Here is a 6472-nt window from a genome sequence, read left to right as displayed (position 1 = left end):
TACAGTAGAAATAACTAGCGAACGAGCATGAGAGAGTTTTTTAAACTTTATCGTGTAATTTATTTTGAAATTCCCCCACTGCTGTTCTGTTTTTATTTTACTAGGTACAGTGCTGTCGTGCATAATATAATATATTTTGTTTATTTCCGCATAATGCAGTCCATTAAAAATAATAATAAGCAGATGCCTCTTATGCTGATTAAATTTCAGGCTATAATTCTATTTAAATTGAGTTGATTAATACACATAAAAAATCTCCATACCATTAACAATTATTAGTTATTTTAAGAAGTGACAAGCTAATGTTATAATAAATTTTATTGTGTCTATTTAATCGTGTATGAAGTCACAAAATAATATATAATAATGATATCGTTTACAGTTAAACTTCTACAGAAAATTATAAGTAGATTAAGATGGCATTACTGCTGATAACAGAGTTAATGGTGCTCACGCTACAAGTGCCAACGCAGTGCCAACTGTGGTATAATAGATTTAAACTTAATTCTAAAAAAGGAGTAAAAATAATTGATTTTTTTAGTAGTAGTCAGTAACATTCGCTTAGGAAATTGTAGTAAATTAAGCGACATACTACTCAACTACTGTTCAACTACTAATAATTCTCTAAAAAATAAAGAAATTAACGGCAAAGGTTATGTAAGAAACTATACAATCAATGTAGCTATATATACTTATAACAAAGTAGTTGTCTGAAAACAAGTCACTGCTAGAAAAGAATCAGTATTATGAACAATGAAGTAAATAATATAATTTCTTGAATAACTATTATCAATTGCGAAAATATAAATTAGAAGACATGAAAATTTAAATTTAAACAAATATTTCTTTTCCTCGAGTGGGGATCGAACCCACAACCACACAGTGTTTACAGTCACACACTTGTACGCCACGACTGGCCTCAAATAACTTAAATTTCTGTTCTCAGTTATACATGTCATCACTGTCCCAAAAACGCTGTAACAGCCAAAATTGGCAGCAGATTAGTGTATAAACGACCTACGACCTAATACAAAATGGTTCTCTGACTGCAATTCGGAAAAGGCTCTAGCGAACTTTATAACTGGAGTTACCGTATCGCAGGATTGCATCCTCAAGTATATACTCGTAAATGTGCAATTATTATGTCATTTAATTTTTGCAACTAATACAGAAAAATAAATTGGATGACGTTATTTATTTGTAATTACTAGTTAAATACGACTGTCGGAACATTTTTTATACGAGTAGTTCGAAGATGAACTTAATTAAAATTTTGTTGTTTGTTTATTTTATGACCAAAATATTTACTTAATACATTTCAATGCATTTTGCTCGGTAGGGACAGTAAGAACATAATGGTAAAGTAACTCCGACAACCACTTTTTACACTTTCCTCGTGTTTGCCACTTATATAGAAACATCATGTGTTGGATGAAATTGTTAAATTACATTTTAAAGCTAATTACAGAAAAAAGTAATTTCCTTTTACTATACCGAATTCTCTAGTTCTATGTCTGGTCGTAAAACTGAAACCCTTTACTCCTCATTCAGTCCGTTCGTCCAACTTCCTTCTTTTCCCTAGAGTTTACAACCTATCATGATGAAATTTCAAAGACAGATGTGCCTTGAGAATCGAAAACAGGCGTAAGTAAAAAATATTTATGACCACGTCTCAAATAGATAAAGAAAAGATTTCCCCGTGGAGAAATTATTATTTTCAGGAAACGCTGCAGGAGACGTAGTACATAACGTGCTTAAGATTAGATTTTCTTGTTCAAAATTGTTATTTTAGATTTGTTATATGTACTATAGAGGGAGATTATTTATTTATTTTGCAAAACAATTTGACACCTTACTTTCTTAGTTATACATTTGAAAAATATTAATATTCCTTATATAAAATATACGTAGAAAGATTTTACCGAGACAACGAAATTCTTATGCAATATTTCGTCTTATTGATATTTTTTACTCGTAATGAATATATCTTTTACCCTAAATAAATAGCACTGAAATATTGTGACATCCATTTCGCATCTGCCCTCACAATAGAGAGTCGCCTCACGTGAGTCAACCTGTGTGACGTGCGTCCACTTAGTAGTTCATGGTTGGTTACAAATGCATGCAACTAGTTATTATTTCCATTGTTGTTTTTGATGTAAATAGAATTTGGAATTTTAAATGTTGTTTATTTATTCTAGCTAACTATTCAATTAACCAATGAAATGGATACGTACAAAATACATATGTATAAAATATACAGAGGCCAGGAAATATGTGAGGTCGCGTAGTGCAGGAGCACAAGAGTGAGACTGTAAACGCGACAGGCTGCGGGTTCGATTCCCACTCGAGGAAATGAAGTATTTAATATTTTCATTTCCCCGCCACTCAACATGCAATGTCTCTAGATTGCGGCGGATTTTATCACAATTCGAATAGTAAATTCGTGAATAGTAAAAACACCAAGCAAATATTATAAGAATATTGCGTACAACCAGTTATATATTACATTGGTGACAATTTATGCAACAATGTTTGTGTAATTTTAATAATAATATTACATACTTCATTTATTTATATCTCTTAAAATATTTTAAAAAATAAATGACGGTATAATATCATACATATTATAAGCATAGGTAATTCATGAGTCTATATGTTTGCTGCAGTATGGCCTCTGTTGTTCAGTGATGAGATGTTCTGTGTAGTTAATATTCGGTTCGTGCAAGTACACAGCCAGGCCGGCAGCAGTGCACTGTTAGCACTCGTGACGTATGAGCAAACATAGGGGCGGAACACTGAATACGCTTCACAGTTGTACTGTGCTTCCTAGCCAAAGTAGTTTAGTGGGCTATGGGGATATTTCATTCAAGTTTGTTTGTTTGTATGGATATACTCGTGCATGGGCTTGCTATGTTACTGTTACATTTTAGGTAACAATTTTAAAAATGACGGTTACAGGTACAAGACCTGTAACCGTATGTATTTTATATACCTATAGCTCTTCTTCTAGCTGATTGTCATACGCGTTTTTAAAAGAAATGTGTTATTTAGTTTGTCGTACAGAAAAAAATATAAAAATGATTGCTACATAATGTCTATACAATATATAAAGACTACTTAATTATGCGCCATTTTGCTTATAAATAAATTCAAATGTTATTTAATATGCATAATAGGTTATGCATGTAGATCATGACTGTTGCATTCGCCGTTCAACTATATGTTAATATAGTAAGCTTAAATTTTCGGGTGCATGCAGTTATATTGTAAGTTTGCATAATTTACCAATATTCAGTTTCATTTGCACTGTAACGTCTCATTGTTTGCCAAATTTTAAAGTGAAATTATCCAATAGATTTTGATAAGGCTTTGAATTGGGGAGGAACGCGGTGAGAAGATGTAAGAAGAATTTTACTAAACTTTAATTTTCGTAATTCAACGTAACTGTATATCAGGGGACACAGTAGTGTCCCCGTAAATTTTAGAGCGAAGCAAAGCACTGACGTACCGTCCTTTTCTGAGAACATTTTGGCGTATTTTCGTATTTCTATTTGACAACCTTTGGATAGATGTAAATTGTTGTTTTCTAGTAAGTTATTTTATGTTACTTTGACACGCACGTCACGGACACGTAATTATGTTTCAAAAATGTTTAACAGCTCTTCAAAGTTTCAAAATTATTAGTCTAATATGTAGCTAAGACAGTATTCGTACTCACTAACTTGAACATGTGGCCCTGTACATTGCGAACAAAGCAAGTCAAATAAAATTCTCTACAATCGTTAGAGCGCAATACGGATAGACTTAAATTGTATTTACTCTACCTACTACCCCTACTACTTTTATTAACTTTAACTTAGGAGGCACTGCTATATATTTATTATGTCTATACATCCGAGACGTGGACAGATGAGATATTTGATCACTGATACTGTCTGAACTACTAAAGCATATTATTAATGAAAATATAAATTAAATGAATCTACTTTCATTGTTAATATTCACGTTTGCTAGAAACCCATATTTATATGGTTATCGTCGATATACGCTAAATTTAGTTAAAAAATTATGTATATTTGTGAACATTAAAAATAGCCCATGACTATATCCTAGCCAATATGCGAGAGCCGATTGGATGCGTTATTTATGGTAAAATGAATAAAGCAATTTAACCGGAAGTATATGATGACATTTGGCGCACAGCTTTGCGAATATCCGAGCTGATGAGTTATTCCGCTATTTACTGAATTCAATTTGAATTTGTCACGGCTTGTGTGTTGCTTGTGGCCTATGGGATTGTAAACGTCGACATTGTATTTTATTAAAGCTTAACTATTATTGTTGCATACTACAATGTTCCATTATATAATAGTATCGAGGTCGACAGGACGTTGCAAATAGAAGTTAGTGTGTTTAGAATTAATAGTTAACCCTGGTATAGTGTAGTTATAAAGAAACTAACAATCTAATATTTGATTATTTATAAATAATTAACGTATACTATTGTAATCTTTTACTTTTTACAGCTTTCACGGGCCTCCTCCTTAATTTAATATGAATATTTGCTTAATTTAAACAAAACTTATGTCATTTATTTTCGCGTAGAGAAGACGTTAGGTATACGGACAATTCTCATATAGATCACTGTAGAATTGATGTAATTTTAAGAAAAGAAACACCCTTATAATAGCCTTATAGTTAGGTGCTAGTGCATTTGTAGAGTATACAGTAAATATAATATTATGACATTTTTAATCAAAAAATAAAGATAGTACTCTTAACTAATTTATCCTCACAGAAAAACAAAAAATATCAGGTTAACACTAGAAGCGCCGCCGTCCCATTTTTGACCCAAACGCAAGGTTGATTGTATATAACTTTTTTATTTGTTAATTTATGTAGATGAAATTTTTTTACTATTACCAATTTTACACCTTTATTTAATTAAAAATATAAATAATTTTATAGCAGTCATACTTTTTGAAAAAAAATGAGATTTACCTAGAACTGCCGCTGGGTCATTTTTGTCCCGCCATTATTATTTTATAATTTGAGGGTATAATTTGACATATTTTCATGCCTTGGGGACGAGGTGGAGGGGAAAGGGCAATGCGGGGGCGGAAAAAAATTGAATAGTAGGTTTAGCAGTCAATGGCTAAGTTTTTAGGGTTCTGTAGCTTTTAAGGAAAAAAAAACTCTTATAAGATCATTTTTTGTCCATCCGTCTGTCTGTGCCTTTATCTCAGGATTGCTTGGAGAAATCGAGTTGATATTCATATGAGTATATGAATATGAACTATATGACGATCTACAGTCCCTTGATTTCCTGAAAAAGCGCCCTTAAAAAAAGATATGACTATTTATATAGTAAAAAACATGTATTTCGACACTATAAAGGGAATCAAATTAATAAGGTACTTTCAGTTAACTTAGAATTATGAAATTTGGCAGCTAGCATCTACATGTAGTACTAGTACAGGAAAAAATCTGAAAACTATACATTTATGTATAAATCTTAAAAAATAATAGCCTGAAAAGTGGGGTAAAATTGGTGTCAATACTAAATTTTGCCGCTAGTCCAAGTGAGGTATCAGATGAAAGGATGACTGAGCTAGGCTTGAATTTCAGAAAAACACTTGATACCAAATGTGGGTAATTGTAGGGTAGGTAGAGGGAACCTGGGAGCCTAGTGCTATGCACTCCGCTGGCATTTTCCGCCGAATTCTGGAGGCATCACCACGCAATGTCATCATCATCTGTGATGTATCACTGATGAAGAATATATTAATGCATTACTTGGCCTACTAATAATATTAACTAATTTCAATAACTTATAATTTTGTAAGAGTTATTCAGTTAGTTGTCACGACCTTAGAACGTATTAGAAATATTTTATTCTTTCTTTGTGTTTTATTTTTTGGTACTTTTATGTTTGTTAAAAAATAAGAATTGATTATTAAATATAGTCTACATATTTTACGAATTATTTTAATAATATTTTTTTGTATTATACCAACAATCAACATAATAAGTAGAATGGGACAAATTCGTCACGACGGCGGTTCAAGGGGGGTATCAATCTTCGGCACTTCTAGTGTTAAGTGGTAAAATTGTAATCAAAAAAAATTTTGTTGAATGAAATTATTTATATTACAAAGTTATGGTTTTTGCAGTTTCAGAAGTAGGAACTTTTCTTTCACCTCGTATATTCTGTCTTTTCATTCAATTCACTGTAAATACTAAGGCAAAGTTAGTTTTATCTAGAAAGGTCTCAATTATGCAACGCTTAATGATCGGTTGCTATTGTTAATTCATCTTATGCAGCTTTTACTTTCAAGATCTCGAGACATGAGGTGGAACTTGAAACATATATTTTTTTAGCGGTCTTTGTTTTTGCAATGAGATGATTATTTGCAACGTGAACTACAAATACACCTATAAAGTGCATTATTCGAGTACGTCGTTAGGT

Source organism: Heliconius melpomene, chromosome 15, assembly GCF_056956725.1.
Source record: "Heliconius melpomene rosina isolate 202511_hmr_F chromosome 15, ASM5695672v1, whole genome shotgun sequence".
Taxonomy (NCBI): Eukaryota; Metazoa; Arthropoda; class Insecta; order Lepidoptera; family Nymphalidae; genus Heliconius; species Heliconius melpomene.
This window is presented reverse-complemented; position numbering follows the sequence as displayed.